The sequence below is a fragment of the Petromyzon marinus genome, chromosome 6, assembly GCF_048934315.1.
Source record: "Petromyzon marinus isolate PM22_M1 ecotype Great Lakes invasive population chromosome 6, UKy_Petmar_22M1.pri1.0, whole genome shotgun sequence".
Lineage (NCBI taxonomy): Eukaryota > Metazoa > Chordata > Hyperoartia > Petromyzontiformes > Petromyzontidae > Petromyzon > Petromyzon marinus.
Window position 1 is genome coordinate 16701860 of NC_133672.1, and position 21796 is coordinate 16723655.

Below are 21796 nucleotides of genomic sequence, written 5' to 3' on the forward strand. Positions count from 1 at the left end.
TTCAGAAATGCAAAAGCACACTCTTTTGTACAAATGAACCCTAACATCTCAGCAAACACCTGAGGGATTAATTTTCAAAACCTGAGCTCTAAAAAAAAAAGATTTAAAAAAAATGGGAATGGAGCGTGCGCTGTCGCGCCGGCTCCAGCTACCGCCGTCCACGCGACCGAGGGGAGGCTGGACTGGTACTCCAGCGCATCCACACTCAGCAAATTAGGCCAGCCTTTCGGGGTTGTGAAATCTGCAAATCATTTATCATATTACCCACTGTCGTGCAGAAACTTTGGGGCAGCAACTTTGTTCAGTCCCGCAACGGCAAATGCATATGGCCAAGTGAGAAATAATGAGATAATCATAACGCTACCAAGGCATAAACAATTAGAACAGGTCGCAAGCTTAGTTCAATGGAAATAGAGTCTGGCTCTGGTTCAATCTGGATAAGAACATCTTGTAAATATGCGTGCAGATTGTGGCCCATTAGTGCCAAGAGTAGAGTGACAATCGGCCTGTGCGGCAAGTGTGAGGCCATTTTATGTTTGTTTGGTGTACAAAACAAGGGACTTGCTCGGAGTAAAACTGAAAGACAGAAAGATGAACAAATGGATCACAGAATATCTGCAGATTAGAGACATCATTTTTGACTCTTCAAAAATGTAAGTGGAGTTGGACAAAACACGTTGCTAATTGGGATATCCGGTGGTCAAGGCTAGCAATGAAGTAGCAGCCAAATAACAAAACACGCCAGATAGGATATCTAATGCAGAGATGGAGCAATGAAATGAGCGCGTATACAGGAGCTTGTTGGATCGTTGCATTGCTAGACCGTGAGAGATGGCGATGGCTTCGAGAAGCCTTCGTCGTCATGGCTGTTGTTGATGATGGTGCACAAAGAAATACCACTTTCTCCAAAAAGAGAAACATTAAGGATGCGGGTAGAGAGGCAGGGAACGCACAGGGCTACAGAGAGGACAGAGAGAGAGAGAGACGCAACGAGCGGGGCGAGATGAAGCAGGAGGAACGCAGAGCCTAGGGGAAGCGAGGGCTCCTTGAGACCAGGCCAGGGGCGGCCGCCACAAATCAGCTGTAAAACCCCACTCAGATTAGCCGAACCAACGCGGCAGAAAATTAGCTTTGCCGTGCGCATCATCCAGTCCTGTTCTAAATTGATATACAGCACAGACATCGGCAAACTCTATCATACTGCTGATAAGCCAGCCACCCCACCCCCTTTTTATATTTAACACGGTTTGTTTAGAATGCAATATCATTTCAGAGAGCCTGTCCGAGCCTTTTTTTTGGAGCTGCCATGATATGAAATGAAAACAATTTACAGCCGGCCACCACAACTCCTGCCATCTGGCCCACAAACCAGGGCGCACCATATCTGCCTTGTGATCTATAAGCCCGATTCCAGCAAATCTGTCCCCGTTAAACATCAATTACAGCGTAATCCCATAAAGGTGGCAGTTGCAATTACCCAAAGTGAAATAAATTGAGAATCTAATTGAGTATCAGTGACAACCGAGGCAGAACGGTGGAGTGGCGTTCCAGGGATTCCTAATGAGGTGCACGGGCCGGATCGCGAGCCCACGAGCAGGGAGACAAACTCAACACAGGCAATATTGCGCACCGAAGCCAAGCGTCTCACTCCGCAGGCCTCGGTCACGCCATCACACGCATTGTCCCAACGCAGGTGCATAGACTGCGGCCTCAATAGCGATCCCCAGAGAGGCAGCGATGCTTGAGGAAACCATCGCTTCTTCCTGAAACGCCGATGCTCGCTATTGGCGTTTCAGGAATCCTCACCCCGAGTGCGTACATGTGGCACGGTGCGAATGTGTCGTCGCGATGAGTATATTTAATGGCTTTTGCTGCTGCTACTTCTGCTCGTGTCGGGTGCATGACATTCATACGCACGGTCACTAAATTGCCACTACTAATTAACGAGCATTAGCAGCACGGGCAGAAGTGGCAGCAGCGGCGGCTTTATAATGAGTGCGCAGTGTGAGAATATCACAATGCAGGACAAAACGCTGCCTATTTTCACCCGCGCGCTCTTGTGCCGTTCTGTGGAAATAGTTTTCACGGCAGCAATGCCACTTCGATTCATGTCAATTGTCATGCAGGCTTATTACTGTAATATGCCGCGCGGTGTGCCACCGTGATGACTTTTGCACAGCTATTACTGGCCAAACTACAGTCGCTGAACACACACATAAGATGGGATAATAAAATGTGTTTAGCAAACTGATGCACCGCACTACCACCAAAAGCTACTACCAGCAGCTCGGGTGTACGGTGGAGACATAGATTCATAGGATTGGTCTGTTTCTGGAGGAGTTCTCAAAATCAGGCGAGCAAAGTCAAGTGCACCGATTCTATCGGACCGCCCTGTGTCTCAGCATGGTAACTAGACTCCATCGCAGTGCACCGCAAGCATACGTTGTATTAAATCTAAGTATGCTTGTATCTTGCACTGGATCTGGCCCCGTGCAGTGCTTTGCTCCAGCAATGGGATTGAAGTCTAATAGCATTTTGATGTAAACACTGCATTAGGAACATAGACCAGCATGTGCTGGGACCCGGTGCCTTTGATGAAATGGAAAAGTTTTATCCTCCTATCTAATCACTGTTAAACCTGTACTTTGCCAACCTAAATTTCCATGCCTTCATTTATATTACATGTCTCAAAGATTCAATATGTATCCTATTTAGGCAGACGTTCGCTTGGTTATGAAGTCTATGTTCATGCTGATTTTGAGCGCCGCTTTGAGCTTTGAATCTCAGACAGGTATCACTGTTATAATGCGCTACTACCATATGCATCGGCGGAGCATAATACCGCGACACTTGATTGACATTCCCCGCACAATAAGACGGTATCACAAAGGAACAAACACTGCCAATCCTCGGGGTTTCCCTTGGACACAAAGTGCCGGGGATGTTTGCCGAGACGGTAGTGAAGGCGAAATGAGCACGTGTGCTCATGAAGATCCATAACGCGACCTCTGCTCCAGCAGCGCTGCGGGAAACGCGATGGCGAACCGTCTGTTCCTCCGTGACCGCTCCTCTCGCCATTCTCACCGTGCGCCTCCACACAAAGGGAGGCGCAAGAGCGTGCACGCCGCGTGTCCCACCTGGACCAGATCAATATTTGGCTTTTTGCATTTCGTGTAAGACACGCTTGGACTTGCTGATAATCTCTCTAATGCCATTACGACCAAGGCGCCCACTCCACAGACGTGTACAGGCGGAACGTGTGATTTTTTTTTTCTCCCTCTCATCGATAATCCTCGCGAAGGAAAAACGGTACAGTGTATATCCCTTTCTCACTCGCTCGCCCAGGCTTGCCGGGCGGCACGGGCGTAACAGACACGAGTCAGGCTCCCTTCCTCGGCAAGCGACTCGACGGCACGCCTCCCACGGCTTCCCACTCCAGGCCTGGCAATTAATCTCACACGGCGCCGGGGCGCGCAGTGATTAATCAAGTTTCCCCCGCCGTTATCGGCCTCTCCTCGGCTCCCGCGACAGCGCTGTGCCCAGAGGGACTGCGCCACGAGCCACTGGCAGCAACCTCCACCCACTGCGCCAGCGTCGCGCGTGCGCGCACGTGCGCGCGACGCTGGCGCGTGCGTGCGTGCGTGCACACACGCGCGCGTGCACGCACGGGCGGGCGCACCCACTCAGGACACTCAAAGAGCGGCGTCTGCAGAACTAATGTGACAAGCTGTGAGGGGGGCTCACCTCCAGAGACCCCTGGCAGACAGGCCCGAGGAAAATTCATTTCTTCTGGGCACACTTCACAAGGGCTCACACCTGCTATTGAAGGTGAGCTCTATGGAGATGAGTTTAACAGCTTTATTAAGGCTTCTTTTTAATTAAATAACAACACGCCTGAGGATAAATGCTCGTGCCCAACAAGCACAACACGTAGCCAAGCTTCATGCAAAAGGCAGGATTTTTTTTTCTCACGGTGCCAATCATTGCAAGTGCTCATCATCGCAGGGAATGAATGCTAATTGCTGCTGTGAAACCAGACAAATAAGTTGAAATGCTTCATGAAAAAACCCTGATATAACAAGAGCTGTCTAATTAAAGCAGATGAAGAGTTTTGCGAGTTTAATTAGAGTGTTGTGGGCGCAGTTAATGCAGCCGAAGGAAGTCGGTGGACAGCTCCTTTTACAGCGAGGATGATGATGATGATGATGGACGGCGGTGCCTATTTTATCAAATATAAAAACTTTATTAAATTTAAGAAATATGTTACCTTGGCACACGAGACATGGACTGCGGCGAGGAGGCCCCAAGTTTTCCCACGCGTTAGACACGGGCGGCAAGTGACGACACGGCCAATGGCGCCATTGGAAACGTTGGGTTCGTTTCACCCACAAGAGCCGTGCGACCCACAAGGCAATCAAACTAAACTATTCAAAACTAAAACTTTTTTTTTGGTATTTTACCAGGTAAGGACCCACTGAGCTACATAGCTCTTTTTCAGAAGTGACCTGGCCACAAATGATAGCGTAATAAGGTGGCTGGTGTGTAAATGTACAGCAGCCAAATACTCTAAACGCGTGTTTTCGAAATGTGGAGGGGGAACGCGGAGAAGGATCCACGTAACCACGGTGCGAACATGCGCACTCCAAATATACAGCAGCAGGCGCCAGGGTTGGGATCAAACCCACGACTTCCTGTATACCAAGCGAGGGAGTTAACATCTAACCACCGTGGCGCCCTTCCCACAAATGTTGAGCGTCTTCCAAATTTCTCCCAAAATCTTGTCGATGGGCTCAGTGTTTGCTACCCCTTATGTCTGAAGATACCTTCCCAGAGACATGAGAGCTATGATTACTCTGAGATGGGGTTTAAACAAATAAATAAAACACAATTTATTAGTAATATCGTGCAGTTAGCCGCATCCCAGGCTAGACGTTAAATGAAGCAGATTAAATAGCATCGATCCGCTCGTTGTGCTCGCGCTCCGCCGAGGAGCTGCTGCTTGCACCATGCAAGAAAGAATTTCCAGGCCGCGATGGCGCGACTGAAATCACTCGGTGACTCCTAATTGAAAAAATTGTCACTTTTAATTTTGCTTAAAGAGAATGGAGGAAGCTTATTCCAAAAGACACCGCAAAAGACAATACAATCTGGAATAAAAATGATGAACATCCATGCAACACTTCCCCATGCCCATTGAAATGCATCCTCGATGGTTAATATAGGCTAAGTAAGCAAAAAAAATGAAATAGCAATTCAATAACCACATAACATCACCCGAAAGAAATTACATGTCAGAAGAATGTCTTTTAAGATGCTTATAATAAAATTTATGCTGTCATCAAGCCTTGCTAGCGCTGTATTAGTTGCTAGAACACGAGATTGCAAGGCAGATTGCTAATATTGTAGGTGCGAGTAATGCCACATATATCAAGGTCTGCAGACCTGAAGCAGAAAAAGAGCAAGCGAGACACAGCTTTTTTTAATCTGAAGTGCTACTCCAAAATATTCAATACAAGCCTAATGCCTTGTTACAAGTTATTTGAGGGATTTACCAAATGCCAGTATCGATCAAAATAGCAGGGCTTCATTGTTTAACCCCTGCTGCCAGAGACAGCTGCGCCGCAGCTGTCGGGATTCCCAACCTGCCGAGCCGAAGGTTTTGCGCCGGAGCGCGAAACGAAACGACGGTTGGCGGAGCGGCCACGGGGGCCGACCGAGGTATCCCGTCGTCACGTGTGACACCGGGCGACGGACACCGGGCGACGATTGGGCAACCAGCAACAGGCACCACCGGGCGACGACGACGGGCAGAACGTGCAGCATTTTCCAATCACAGCCGAGTTGGTTTCAAATTAGAAGCCATCAATTATTCAACCTAGTCGGGGGGGGGGGGGGTGGAGGGAAACATGATGCCTCCTCCATTGAACAGGCAGGAAGCACTCCCTCCAGCGGGAATGAAAAATGAATTAGCCCCAAAATTAATTAGTCAGCATGACAAGTAACTGACACTTCATCATCACACGGGCAAGGCGGCATCGCGGCGCACCGGGTCAGCCGAACTCGCCCGTCCACGGCATCCGTGAAGGAGCTGGAGGGGGCAAGAAAAGGTGCCACTCCAATCTGCCACCGCACTGTCCGGGTAATTATAATTAACACCCGGCCCCCTCATCCAACACCCCATCCCTCAACCCCACCCCCAAAACTCGCCCCCCCCCCTCCCCCGACAACACGGAGCCACGAAGCAATTTCATCAGCGTAATCGATAGTTGTCTCACGGCAGCGATCCCTGCCAGAGACTAACTCTGCTCTTACATCACAAGGCATTCCGTCCAAATTAATGCTGCATTACAATCGCAGCTGATTGCAACATGCTCTGAGCCTTGTATTAATCACAGGCCTGCCCTAATTACACCTTAACGCGGCCCTAAACACAAGGCATTGTGTTTGTAGTACACGGCATTACAAGGCCCCATGCGACGGCAAGTGATGGGGCTGCGTCTGCCACCAGGGATGGACGGTGTGCCCGAGGGCCCTCCGTGAGGCGTAGGCCCAAGCGCCCCAACACCGCCGCTCACCACGTTGGGCCTCCTCCCGATGGGATTCCCTCGCTGCCATTCACTCAGAGAAGACAATTTGACGATATAAGACGTGGAGACAATTTGACGGTATAAGACGTGGAGGCAATTTGACGGTATAAGACGTGGAGCTTTCAAGCGGTGGCTCTGGAGGTCAACTGTTTTCTTATCTATTGTTTTAAAATTCTTTATCAAGAGCTCCATCGTGACCCCCCCCACCCTCCCTGGGTGCTGGAGTGCCTGTCGCTTGTGAATTATTAAACAATAAAATCCACAAAAATTGATTCTGAACCAGAGTCCTATTGATTGAGCTGTGACACTAATGACTTCCTGTGACATCACTACTACTCTGGAATAAACAAAGTGATTGCGTGCGTGTGTGTGCATGTGCTATTATGTAAATAGCATTTAATTTGTTTTAATGATGTATGTATAATCTTAGATTTTACTTTAAATCACAACTGACCTCTTGGAATGTGGAAATACAACTGCATAGCTCTGATGATGGAGGCTCAGACATGTGTGAGTTCTTCAGACATGACACTCATTACGGTTATCACATATAAGCCAAATGCTAAACCAAGCCTTAGCTGAGTTTCAATTAAGTCTAAACCAATTCTGTTGAAATCTAAATCGAGGTTAAATCAAGGGAAGCCAAGACCAAACAGAGATTGAGAGCAAGGCAAAAACCAAGGTTTAACCACAACTAGATCAAGGCGAAACAAATATAAACAAAGTCTAAATCAAGGTTAACCCAAGACTAAGTCATGTCTAAACTAAGTCTACAACAAGGCTAAAACAAGCCTATGTAAATCGCTAAAGGACACGTTTTCAGGAGCTCCGCTGACCTACAAACTGCTCAGCCACTCTTTTCTCGAGGATAGAATTTTTAATCGACAAGCTCACATTTCACCCAGCCGGCCAGCACTCGAGTAGCCTCTGAGGTGATATTGTGTTCCTGGCGCACAGGATCATGCAAAGATTTCCACTAAGAGGCAAACTAACATCATAACTTTGCGCGATGGACTCTGCAGTACGTCATCGGTCTTAACACGAAAGTAGAAGGGTTCTTTATGAGACCTCCTTTGCCAGAAACAAGATATAGGAATAGGTTTTACCCTTTTAACTGGCACAAAAAAGTTGTTTTTTTTGTTGAGTTGTCTTTTTTGTTTGCATTCTGACTGCTTGTGTTGTGGTTATTGCAAACATGATGCCTTGAATAAAGGTGTCAGTTTTTGTGCCAGTTAAAAGGGTAAAACCTATTCCTATAGAAGGGTGCTGTTAGAACTATAATAAACATAACCGTGGCCCTGAACGTAAAAAAAAACAACCTCTGTTATGTCTAAGGTGAGGTGAGAGGGAGCGGGTGGCCAGGAAAACAAAAGCAGCAGCTACTTGAACATGATACACCGAATGAAATTCTACTGTTCTATTTCTTCTCTCTTCATATCCCAGCACCTGGGCCCCCCCCCCCCCCCACAGTCCGTGGGCTATGGTGCAGTTGCACAGCCTGCACACTCGATGGCCACACAACAGCTCCCAAAGCCAACCCTCACCACTGGAAACCAAAACAAACGAAGCCAATGATTTTCGGCCCCAGAAGTTGTGGCATAAAGCAGCCAGGCCAAACAGGCCCCTTTACCAACTCTGACCAACAGGTCGATAACTATATGAAAAAAATCTGCACTCATGCATTAGAACAAGTAGAGAGAAAAATGCCAGAGATTGATGCATTTAGAGAATTTGATAAGCATGTCCATATGTGGGACTGCGTAAGGTCAGTAACCATTTGCATATGTGTGGTAAAGGCTTTCAGCGAAAAGTGTGGGGCAAAACGTTCACCCCTTCTCTCGTTCATTACAAGCAAATCCTCTTTGTGTTTAATATGATAGTATGTGGTTAAACGTGGGGCCAGGCACGCAGTAGCACAGCTAGGCTATTGAACTTCCAGGTGGTGCACAAGTGCTGGGGCCCACGGAATCAAGGGGGCCTAGGCATTGGAGCTACGTTCAAATGACAATGAGATGAGCTGGGGACCCCCGTTGCCTATGATGGGGCCGGAGCGACTCCTACAATCGCCACCCACCTTACCCATTCTCACCAACTGCCTCCTCACAAATCTCCTCCTCACAAACCGCCTCCTCACAAACCGCCTCCTCACAAATCTCCTCCTCACAAACCGCCTCCTCACAAACCGCCTCCTCACAAATCTCCTCCTCACAAACCGCCTCCTCACAAACCGCCTCCTCACAAATCTCCTCCTCACAAACCGCCTCCTCACAAACCGCCTCCTCACAAACCTCCTCACAAACCGCCTCCTCACAACCCGCCTCCTCACAACCGCTGACTCGCAAACCGCCTCCTCGCAAACCGCCTCCTCACAAACCGCCTCCTCGCAAACCGCCTCCTCGCAAACCGCCTTTTCACAAACCGCCTCCTCACAAACCGCCTCCTCACAAACCGCCTCCTCACAAACTGCCTCCTCACAAACCGCCTCCTCACAAACCGCCTCCTCGCAAACCGCCTCCTCACAAACCGCCTCCTTGCAAACCGCCTCCTCGCAAACCACCTCCTCACAAACCGCCTCCTCACAAACCGCCTCCTCACAAACCGCCTTTTTCAAACCGCCGCCTCACAAACCGCCTCCTCACAAACTGCCTCCTCACAAACCACCTCCTCGCAAACCGCCCCCTCGCAAACCTCTTCACAAACCGCCTCCTCACAAACCGCCTCCTCACAAACCGCCTTTTTCAAACCGCCGCCTCACAAACCGCCTCCTCACAAACTGCCTCCTCACAAACCGACTCCTCACAAACTGCCTCCTCACAAACCGCCTCCTCGCAAACCGCCCCCTCGCAAACCTCTTCACAAACCGCCTCCTCACAAACCACCTCCTCACAAACCTCCTCACAAACCGCCTCCTCACAACCCGCCTCCTCACAACCGCTGACTCGCAAACCGCCTCCTCGCAAACCGCCTCCTCACAACCCACCTCCTCGCAAACCGCCTCCTCACAAACCGCCTCCTCACAAACCGCCTCCTCGCAAACCGCCTCCTCACAAACCGCCTTTTTCAAACCGCCGCCTCACAAACCGCCTCCTCACAAACTGCCTCCTCACAAACCGCCTCCTCACAAACCGCCTCCTCACAAACCGCCTTTTTCAAACCGCCGCCTCACAAACTGCCTCCTCACAAACTGCCTCCTCACAAACCGCCTCCTCGCAAACCGCCTCCTCGCAAACCGCCTCCTCACAAACCGCCCCCTCGCAAACCTCCTCACAAACCACCTTCTCACAAACCGCCGCCTCACAAACCGCCTCCTCACAAACCGCCTCCTCACAAACTGCCTCCTCACAAACCGCCTCCTCACAAACCGCCTCCTCACAAACCGCCTTTTTCAAACCGCCGCCTCACAAACCGCCTCCTCACAAACTGCCTCCTCACAAACTGCCTCCTCACAAACCGCCTCCTCACAAACTGCCTCCTCACAAACCGCCTCCTCGCAAACCGCCTCCTCGCAAACCGCCTCCTCACAAACCGCCCCCTCGCAAACCTCCTCACAAACCACCTTCTCACAAACCGCCTCCTCACAAACCGCCTCCTCACAAACCGCCTCCTCGCAAACCGCCTCCTCGCAAACCGCCTTTTCACAAACAAGCAGGTACCCGGTGTTCACACGCAGCAACTCACATGAATGCTCAGCGGTGTTTACTCTGATCCATTTAAGTATGCGTTTTAAACGAATTCCTTTAAAAAAAATTCATTGATAACAATACCAATAATTACACCAAACGAAATGCTTTGCCTCCTTTTCGCAATTAAGCTAATCACTTTTATTATCGCCGGTGAAATATTTCCGTGGCACTGCCGCGAGCCCCCTTTACTGTACTTCCGTCTACAAAATAAAGACAGCAGTGTGGTGCATAACTTAACCACCTCATGACATACGTTTAAAAATATGTACAGATCATCAAATTAAATTTCATCACAATTATTGATTAATGCATTTGTAGAGTACCCAGCAGACCTGGCCGGATGGTTGAAATGCTGAAGGATGCTGGTAACTTCATTACAGAAAGCCGTTAAAACACAACAAAAAAGTGACCTCTGGTTCCTCAAAAGCACCTGATTTATTTCCATAGTGACCATTAAGAGGGTTTGCCAGAAACAACCGTTTGATCCTGCGAAGATCGGATAACGCGCATAAGCCGTGACATTTGATCAAAGATGGATAAATACATTAAGGCTCTTTTTATGATCCCAACACACGGCAACAAATGTCACACGCCGCACAAATAGTGACCGAATGCGCACAATTAGTGTCAATCATGAGGCCAGACACAGCCGTAGGTTGCTAATCACGCCAGCCCTATGGACTGCACAGCTCACAAAGACACAGTGCTCCAAAGCCACACAGACGTGCGCACTAACACGTGTTAAAGAGTGTAGCCACGCTCACACACGTGCACAACAACCCTCCCTTGTACTACAGCCAATGCAGACTGTTGGGGCAAGTGCTGTTTGTGCTGGACGGTGCCCTGATCAACAACACACTTGCTCAAGTTTACAAAACACACCGGACTGAGTTGACCTCGGGGAGACTCACAAACAGTTCAAATGTCACTCACCCTTCATGCTGGGTATCTCTAGGGATCCAACTCAGGGCACCAGGTTTGTAGTGCACTTCACCTCTTCACCACCGCTCGTCATACAACAACAACAATAATCGCCATACACGAGGATAAAGGTCCCCCGTAAAGCCTGAATAGACTTTAGGGGCAAGTGCTGTTAGCTAGCACCTCTCAAGGCTGGCACGGCACACGATGGGGTGGCGATGTTTACACACCGCACCAGGTACTCATTTGAGGCTGAGTCGACCTAGGGGAGGCCCAGGACCGGTTCAGATAATCGTTGTCAAAATGGTGATGGCCCTGAGCAAGAATCGAACCGGGGTTGCCAGGTTCTTAGCACAGCAGCGCGCTAACCGCTGCACCACCACTCCCCACACCGCTCTCCACACACACACACATATATGCATAGACTAACACACACACACGCACGTATGAATTCGCACACATAAACGCTCACACATTCACATCGACGCACATTCGCACGCACTCGCACCGGAACAGTGGGGGTATGCCGTGGGTCTGCTTTAAGCGCCACGTGGAAATACGCCGCACGTACCTTCGAAGCCCAAGTACCATGTCGCCGAGTCGGGTGGGTCAGTGCGATTTTAATTCTTCAATTACAGAGTGGCCACCGCGACTCGGTGGTGACAGACACGTACAACCCTCCCATAAAATGGGGCCTTTTTTTGCCAACGTATGAAAAAATAAGAATAGGGTTTTACCTATTCTGCTTAAAAGACGCTGCGAATTTTAGCAACGTTCATTGTAGCTCTGTCATCCCGACAGGTTTGGTCCTTTCACCTGAAGAAGGCCACTTGTGTTGTGGCCGAAACGTCGTGAGAATTTTATTGTTTTATTTTATTATTTTAATCTCATTCTACGTGACTTTACCGAAAGAACCAAAGAAAAGAAAATAGGTGTTAAGATGTTCAAACACCAAATTGATTTTAATTCTAGATTTAAAGCTTTCGTGACTGCTAGGATCCATACTCTTTGGTTCTATTGGGTAAAGTCACGTAGGTAAAAAAATAAAATAACAAAAATCACGACGTTTCGGCCACAACACAAGCGGCCTTCACCAAATTGATTCCTTCTGCAAGGAATCAAATTACTGCATCAACCACACATGATACATGTCAACATGCTCTGATAATAACTGTGTAACAAAAACATATTTTGTTTTGTTCCTGGGTAGTATGTGTTATTTCCTAATTGCTTATGCCTCAAAAGTACAGTAAATGGCTATTATTCCCCACAAACTTTGCTTTTATAACCAGGACAGTGATATTATGAAATGTTCCTACTTTCAATGAGAAAACGCGGTGTGCATTTGCGTCATTCCTTCACATATAGTCCTGGTCACAACAGCAAAGTTTGTGGGGAATAATAGCCATTTTCTATACTTTTGAGGCATAAGCGATTAGAAAATAACACTTACTACCCAGGGACAAAAATCGTGTTTGAAATGTTCACCACAAGTACGTGTTGTTAATGCAGACTTGATTTCTTGCAAAAAAAATATTTATTTGGCCTTTGAACATCTCGCCACCTGTTTCATTAACAGAAAGGGTAAAACCTCTTCTTATTTTTTACACAATCTCCCATCTCCGCCACGGCTCCATCCGCAACATCATCGTCGTCGTCATCATCCACTCTCAGGACATGAGAGGTTTTTGGGGTTATGGATGATGATATTGGTCAGCGAAAGCTTACGTGATAAAACTCACTCTCAGGACGTCCGTTTGCATTCACGCAGCGAGGAGCGTTTCCGCACAACTCCGGCAGTACGCTCACGATCACGGCCGCGTTGTGGAATCGTGACATTATTCACAGCGACTCGAGATTCGTCATAGACACCAAATGGAATATTTTATACGAGTCCCCCAGCCAGAGCGATTGAGCCGCCCTACAAAGCGACGAACTTGCTCGGCACTGAAGGCGGTCCCCCCCCCCCCCCGCTTTAAAGTCGGCGGACGCGCAGCCCTTAATTAATAAGGCTTCACCCTCGTGGAATGAAAACAACGGCAATTGTTGGCGCTAATGACGGAGGCCTGGCACAGAGGCCGCAGAGCGGGGGCCGTGGAGTCGAGCCCAGCCGCAACCGCCACCCGCCCGCCCGCCCGCCCGCCCGCCCGCCCTGCCGGTCCCCCGCATTGCTCCTAATATTACGGCGTGCCTCCTAATCTCCCATTAATTGGTCATCAACTACGAGTTATCAAACACGTTTTCTCCGGGGCGTTCTCCTGCGCGAGCGATTTGTGGGCGAGCGCCGCGACCGACGATGAAGTCTTCAGCTCTTCCCGTGGCTAAACGGCGGCGAGCGCTCGCACACGAGGGTCGGATCACAAAACGTCCGTCGTCACATCGCCACCGCACACTGATTTGCTACGTCACAAGTGAAGTCACATGTCCTGGCGGATGTAACTCAATACGGACGCACAATTTGCTCCCTTATTAATAGAGCACACCACGTGCTATTGGGAACCATTCGAAAACAAATCAAAGGTGCAAAGCCCACTGAACAATTCCAGATTTAATTCGGTTACCTTTCACTGGCGGCAAAATCGAGCGGCTCACGCATGTTTTGGATGTGCAAGCCTGACCCTCTGTAGGTTACATTGTGACACCGTGTGCACATACACCCGTGTCACCGTACCTGCCTAACCATGGACCACCTGCAGAGACGCACTGTAATTAACATTTGCTGAGATTGGTCAAATTTGAAATCCTTCAGAAAAATTGCCCGACACAACCGCCAATCCAGGCGGTACGGCAGCAGCAGCAGCAGCACAATCCATTCCACGAACTGACAATGTGTCACTGTACCTGTCAATTCCTCTAACTGCAGTGCAAGCCCCTTGCCAAAAGCAGTCGCGAGGAAGGACAGAGGCCCTCGTCGCCTCCAGCCTCTGTTTACAAAGCTTCTGGTGCTTCTGCTACGACCGTAATACCACGATGGGCGATCAACGCTCTGCCCAACGGCTGCTGCTACAATGAGCAACCTCCGTGCTTTTTGCAAGAGCTGTGCACAACACATGCCGCATGGATAAGCAAACGAAATGCTAATTAAGGAAGTAACACCAGAACCGATGTTAAAGTTCGTAATTAAATGCCGAAGCGTGTGCTATGATGTCATTAAATAGACTGCGAAAGCAGCCACGCCGTGAGGAATTGTGTCTGTGATGCACTCGAATGACTCGTTATCTTGGCAACGCCAGCACCTTCCAGAATTCCTGCTCACTCTTTGCTCCAACAATCCCACGTTGCACGCGAGAGGGAAGCTTCTTTAAAACTGAAAGTCGCAGCCACCCAGCACTCTTCTGCATCACGGGCACTGCTCCCTCAACCACTCCTCAACCCTCACGGGTCCTCGCACACCACACACAACATCCTATGCCGGTCACTTTTTTTTGGCACGGTTTGGGTGACGTACGTTGCGAAGGAAGTTCAACACACGTACAACATACATGTACATGCAAACGGGTGAGCGGCAGCAAAAGTGGTTGCCGCCCTGCACTACAAACCCGACTACCTGAATTCGATTCCCTGCCACAGTAGAGTACAGCATGAATGTATAGTTACATTAACGATGAATAAACGAGAACACGGCCGTGCATGAGACTCTCTCGGGAAGGGCCACTTGTGGCAACATTTTGTTCTCTCGCTCTCTCTTGTTCATTGGAAAATATATCATTTTTCACCTTTCGGCACTTTCATTAACCTTTGCATCGTCACTAAATAAGCTTCCGAAACACCACCGTGTTATTGTATGCATGCAGAAACTATGTGAGCAAGGGTCAAAACTTTTTGTAAAACGGCCACAATTAGAAAACACAGTTATGATACTTTGTCCGAATGCAGCGAGTGTGATAAGTCTCTTGAGTGCTTAATATATTGACACTCGGCTTCAAAATCTGTACATCTGTAAAAAAAGAGCTTTATAACTGATCGGATTCCTTCAGTAAAAATAAATATTGTGATTCTGAAATACAAGCCAAATATGTCATATCACGAAATGTATGTGCCCCTCATTATCTTAGCCGTTTCACTTCCCCTGGTATAAACCTATGCACAAACGGCATACAATGTTTCATATCATTGGTACTAACAAACATATATATACACATTCGCACACACAATTAGACTCCTCTTCAGCATCAGTGGAAGTTTATCTCGGCTGGGGATGCACAGACTTCACCTGACATTTTAACCTTATGGCGGTACTCCGGGGTACCATAGTGACCCGGCTCTCACATAATGTCCGTGATGCAGTCACTTTCCGAGCATCGATGGACTCGTCCGCCTGAACAAAGCTCGTCGCTTTCCGTGGTGCTAACCACGGTGGTGCTCACGTTGAAAATAAAAATAGAAACCGCCACTTTTTCCGACATAGTTACGACATAGTTACATGCTAATCCCTCACACAAACATCATGCTAATCCCCCAGTTACATGCTAATTTCTGACTTTAACATCATGCTAATCCAACACATTAACACAGCTACTTCAATGCTAAATTCTTCCGTTGATATGTAAACTCCTTGGTCAAGGCGCTCTGCTCCTCCCACCCAGCTTAAAAGACGCGGCCAAAGCCTGGCTGTGTTCACTGAAGCGTTGTCTTCCCGACAGCTCTGTCTCTTCACCTGAGGAAGGCTACTTGTGTTGTGGCCGAAACGTCGTGAGCATTTTTATTTTATTATGTTATATTTTTATCATTTTATTTCAATTCTACGTGACTTTACCGAAAGAACCAAGAAGACAGTCACTTTTAGTCTGTGTTGATGGTCGGCGACGCGGCAATCGACTCATCTCGACGAGCCGTACTCACGATGCACCACCACGGTGCGTGCGAGCGTTCGGGGTTTCAGAGAAATCGTCCTCGCTGCGTTTCGACTTCGTGGAGTCGCGCCGATTTCGGATTGATTGGTCACCCCAGTCGTCGCGGAGTGAAGTAACACCCCTGGAAAAAAAAATTGCGTCCCAGAAATACAATATTTAATTGCCTCGGCCCATTTTGTATTATTTGGTACCTCGGGGTACCGCCGTCAGGATAATTTTCTGCGCATGTGGAAAATGGTTTGGGCACAAAGAGCCACACTCCGATCAGAGTAACCGCTTGTACACCTCGGTGTGAGTGCACTTTGAGCAAGAAGCAAAGAGCCAGCCTTACCGCAGACTTCCTCCTCCTCCTCCTCCTCTCTGAGAAATGTGTAATTTATCACGGAAATTAGCACAGGCTATATCTGTCACCTGCAGTAATAGTGATCATCATTACCATATTAGGGTGCCGTATAGCCTAACGACCGATTAATAATAATTAAAATTGTACTGGCACATCAAATACTGAGCAGTGATTGCGAGCGCGTGAACACACGACTTGCCCTGAATTAGAGGTAACGCATTCACATACAGGAGCATGTTGTAAAAAAACGAGCTCATTAGCGCCTTCTTTCACCAAACAAAACGGTAATAGGCATCTTTACGCCGTTTATATTTGCCCACGCGATGAGCGTTACGATGCAGGGGCCCCCGTCAACACGGTGCGCGTTGTCCACACTCAGGGCCCCACGTCACTCGACATGTCTTACGCCGCACGGCCCGAGACTATCCCGGTGCACGAATCCCACACGCAAGTGGCAGGCCATCGTAATCACACCGCCGGCGTGTTATTAAAAACATCTTGGATTTCACAACACTTTTATGGCCACGGCTAATACATTAATGCACCATGGCATAATGCACTTTAGTTGGGAAAATTGATTTCTACCCCAAAAAAAAAGGTCTTACTGCATCATCTTTGCAACTAAATCTGCACCTAATCCCATTATCGCCTCACGCCTACATGGAGAGACTAACTGTCGACACTCAAGGCTTGCTCCCCACCGGCACACCGGCTGCCAGATCCAGAAAAGCCTCGTGGCCAGAGACGCAGCAGTCCGTGGCTGCTGCTGCTCCAACAACAGCAGCCAATGTGACCAACGTGCACTCGCGAAGGTTGAAATGTGCAGCGGCGTGCAACGGTGATGTCAAAGTGCAATAGCAACGTTAAAGTGCAGCAGCAATGCGCTTCGGTGGCGTGGAACGACAATCCACCTCGCAAACCGGAGTTCACCAGCACCGGTTCTTCAAGAGGAGGAGGAGGATTTCGACCCGTGATAACATTGGCGAGCTTGTTACACACTCTGGTTTAACTCCGCAGCCCGTTTCCAGAGAACCACAGTGGCATTGTTCAGACAAGAGGCCGTCATTAGCAAGTCAAATCTAATTTGCAAACAGTTGGGCAATTGTGAAAGAGGCCCAGTGAGAAAATGTTGCTGCTGGGCATGTTGATAATTAACTGAGTGTTGCATCACAAACTCGGCCTCCAAATGTGTGCTGAGGCTGAGCGAGGCCCTCCGCGAGCTGAGGCCCGTGCCACGACGATGGGTTTTGTTTTTGTTAAAAGTTTCCAGCTCACGAGTAAACTTCTCACCGCGTTAGCATGGCCTTTACATGGTGTGCTCATACTCGACGTTATATCTGCCCGATAACAAACTTATTCCATTCAATACTAAGTCATTGGTAACCAGTTTTGACCAAAATACAATGCCAGGCCTCTTGTTTTTGTTATCAGTAGCATAACAGGTGTCAGCTGTTGAGAACAATTTGGGTAATAGCACACCATAACGTGTTTGCTTTGTGTTTAAAATTTAAAATATATATATGGTTTAACACATTTCCTCAAGCGTTTTGGAAGCCTTCTCTTTCATCAGAAGCTTCGGATAGTTCTCATTACGTGGAGTGATCACGCACGCGTGAGCGTTTTAACTAATTATAAATATGGAACATTGTTCAACCAAACTTTCTTAATGTATTAAATACCTGCCGCTCGCATTAATACATATGACAATTACGAAACACCATTTCGAAATATAACATATTGGAATAATGCTTTAACATAATTAAAATCGTGCTGTACAGATGAAATAATAGCATGAACACTTGCCAGACGTTATTTGTTCTGACTGAAGATCAATGTTTGTAATGAATGTTGCTTAATGTGCACCAAAACTTTACTTCCCGTAATGATTGCCAATTAGTAATCTGCAGAGTGGATAATTTTCACACGTGACAGGTGCGCATGGTAAGCGACTGGGGCTGTGTTTGTGCTCAGTCTGGAGCCAAGACGCTCCTTGTGGCTTCTCGTGTAAGGGAATGGCACCTCCACCACTAAGATGCTACTCCATTACCACTCACACTCCTCAAACATCAAGTATAGCAACAGCGTGGAAATGTGTAACCACACAATTAATAACTCATATTAACACACTTTAATAATTATCATTGACACATTGTCACACACGCAACCAGACAGCACTCAAACAAGCATGAGCACACCGATACGGACACGCACACACTCACAAATGCAAAATACATAGCCTGAGCAGACGTTTGGGGCAAGTGCTGCTCGCGAACACCTATGATGGCAGGAACGGCATAAAATGGGTGGGGTGGCCAACACCACGCCCGGACGCCTTTGTCTTCCCAGTGGTGATGTTTACACACCAGGTACTCATTGGAGACTGAGTTCAATTATTCGCCATTGATATTGGCCGTGAGCGTGAATCGAACTCGGGTCGCCGGGGTTCGTGGCGCAGTACCGTTCCAACACTCAAGCACACACACACACATTCACACAATAACAAACACACTGACACACTACATCACACACACACTGATAAAAGGGACACACACATAAATAGATGCAATCGAGCACACACAATCAAAAGCACACTCACACAGGCGCAGATACACTTACACACGTACATACAGACACATATGTTATATTCTTGGTTCTTTCGGTAAAGTCACGTTGAAGGGAAACAAAATAATAATAATAATAATATATATTATTTTATATATGATTATTTTATTGTTTCCCTTCACTGTAGTCACGAAAGCTTTAAATCAAAACACATATGTTACTTACACGAATACAGAGAATCATCCCAACACCAATAAACGCACACTAATGCACACACAGACACAACTCACACTGAAATATTCTCACACACAGAGGACATTCACACGAACAGAGATACAGGGATGACACATACATACATACACACATTTAATCAATCATACACACACGCAGAGACACACTCAATCACTGACTCATTCAATGATACCAGCAGTCACTGACTCAGACATTCACTTACGAACACACGCAGAAACCGATCCACACTCACGCGTGATACACTCACTCGTACACACACACTGCACTCACAGACACTCACGCACACTCACTCACACTTACCCACTCACACCTTCCTAGACACACGCTCATCCGCACGCTCACCTTCATCGACACTCAAAGTCACTCACACTCGCTCACACTAATTCACCCACTCAACTTAACTCGCAATCACACGCGCCCTCTCCAACTCGCACCCGATTCACCCATCGCGGACAAGCACACTCACTCACAATCGCTCCGAACCCCTGGCTCACTCACTCACACTGGCAGGGAGAGAGAAGCCGACTCTCCCCATCGCCTTGCCCGCCTGCCGTACCACCCATCCCGCACAGCCGCACGGTATTTGATTGACTTCTCGCAACAGCGGCAGCAGCAGCAGCAACCACAACCAACATCAGCCACCAACGATAACGCAAGCTCCCGGAGCAAGTGGGGGTACGGCTACCCAGAGGAGGACCTCCCCTTGGTTGCCACTTACCGGGGTACAAGCTGCGGCCGTTGCTGATGCGGCTGGAGGAGGAGGAGGAAGACGAGGAGGAGATGATGGGGCTCGCGGGCTTTGCGGGGCTGGCGAGGCGCGGTCGTGAACCCCTTGGAGGAAGCCCCCGGCTCTCTCTGTCTCTCTTCTCGCTCTGTGCGCTCGTCTCGCGGCGGAGAGGATGCGATCGGTCCGGGACGGGTAGGAGCGAGGGGAACAGAGGCGGAGCAGGGGCGGGGTACGGGGGGGGGGTTCGAGGCAGCGCGTTACACGTGAAACGGTGTGCGTCTGTGCGTACGCGCGCGCGTGTGCGCGTGTGTGTCTAGGGGAGCGGTAGTGTAGCGGTTAGCGCTACGCTGCGCTATGAACCCGGCGACTCGGGTTCGATTCCCGCTTACGGCCAACACCACAGCGACGATTATTTGAACCGGGCTTGGGCCTCCCCTAGGTCGACTCAGCCCCAAATGGGTACCTGGTGCGGTGTATAAACATCATCACTCGGGATGAAAAGGCGGTCGGGCGTGGTGCTGGCCACCCCACCCAGTCGTGTACCGTTCCGGGCCTTCATAGGTAAGCTCGCTAACAGCACTTGCCCCTACAGTCTGTTAAGGCTATACGGGGGATCTTTGTCATTGTCTAGACCCGCACGCCGACGTCCGTGCACGCACGCACGCACGCGCACGGGATGTGTACACGCGCACGGGATGTGTACACACGCGCGCGTGAGAGACGGTTATCGGGGGAGGGGATGGGAGTGCGTTTGTACACGTTGCGTGAGATGTCCTGAAGGCCGCGGGTAAAGGTGTCCTGGGAGGGCTGCGCACGCGTGAATGTGTGCACGTGCGTTAAACGCAATGTGTTTGTGTGTGTCCACCGCGTGTGTTGCATTCGGAGTGGTGGCGGCGGTGGCGGTATTCATGTGCAGTGGCGTGTCTTGGTCGTTCGTTCGTGTGTTGACCCTGGCCACGTGTGCATTTTCCGTTCCTCGTGCGCAGAGTGTGCCAAGGACTGTGTACGAGGCATTAAAGCTGTTCAAAACAATTGAACTCCCGTCTCAAGTGTCAGCAGCAGGGGCAGCAGTCGGCACGCCAGCGCGCTCTCACGTGACTCGCCTGTCCCTTTCAGACGTCAAAGCCCCGTGCGAAACTTTTTGTCCTGGGCCGCTCACAGTCGCGTGACCTCCACCACTAACCCGCGTTACCACCACTATTGTTAAACCCATGTTACCACCACTATTACTAAACCCATGTTACCACCACTATTGTTAAACCCATGTTACCACCACTATTGTTAAACACATGTTACCACCAATATTACTAAACCCCTGTTACCACCATTATTATTAAACCCATGTTACCACCACTATTATTAAACCCATGTTACCACCACTATTGTTAAACCCATGTTACCACCACTATTATTAAACCCATGTTACCACCATTATTATTAAACCCATGTTACCACCACTATTGTTAAACCCATGTTATCACCACTATTATTAAACCCATGTTTTCACCACTATTATTAAACCCATGTTACCACCACTATTATGAAACCCATGTTACCACCACTATTATTAAACCCATGTTACCACCACTATTATTAAACCCATGTTACCACCACTATTATTAAACCCATGTTACCACCACTATTATTAAACCCATGTTACCACCAATATTAATAGACCCATGTTACCACCACTATTATTAAACCCATGTTACCACCACTATTATTAAACCCATGTTACCACCACTATTATTAAACCCATGTTACCACCACTATTATTAAACCCATGTTACCACCACTATTATTAAACCCATGTTACCACCATTATTATTAAACCCATGTTACCACCATTATTATTAAACCCATGTTAC

General features: G+C 48.6%; 1 protein-coding gene across 1 annotated transcript in view; it reads right to left on the reverse strand.

Moving 5' to 3' along the window:
• ESRRG (estrogen related receptor gamma) overlaps window positions 1–20053 on the reverse strand; it is a 113916-nt gene extending 93863 nt beyond the window's left edge. The window contains exon 1 of the mRNA XM_032947667.2: window positions 19920–20053. The gene's annotated coding sequence lies outside the window, so the exon portion shown is untranslated. The remainder of the gene's footprint in view (window positions 1–19919) is intronic.
• Window positions 20054–21796: the final 1743 nt, after the last annotated feature.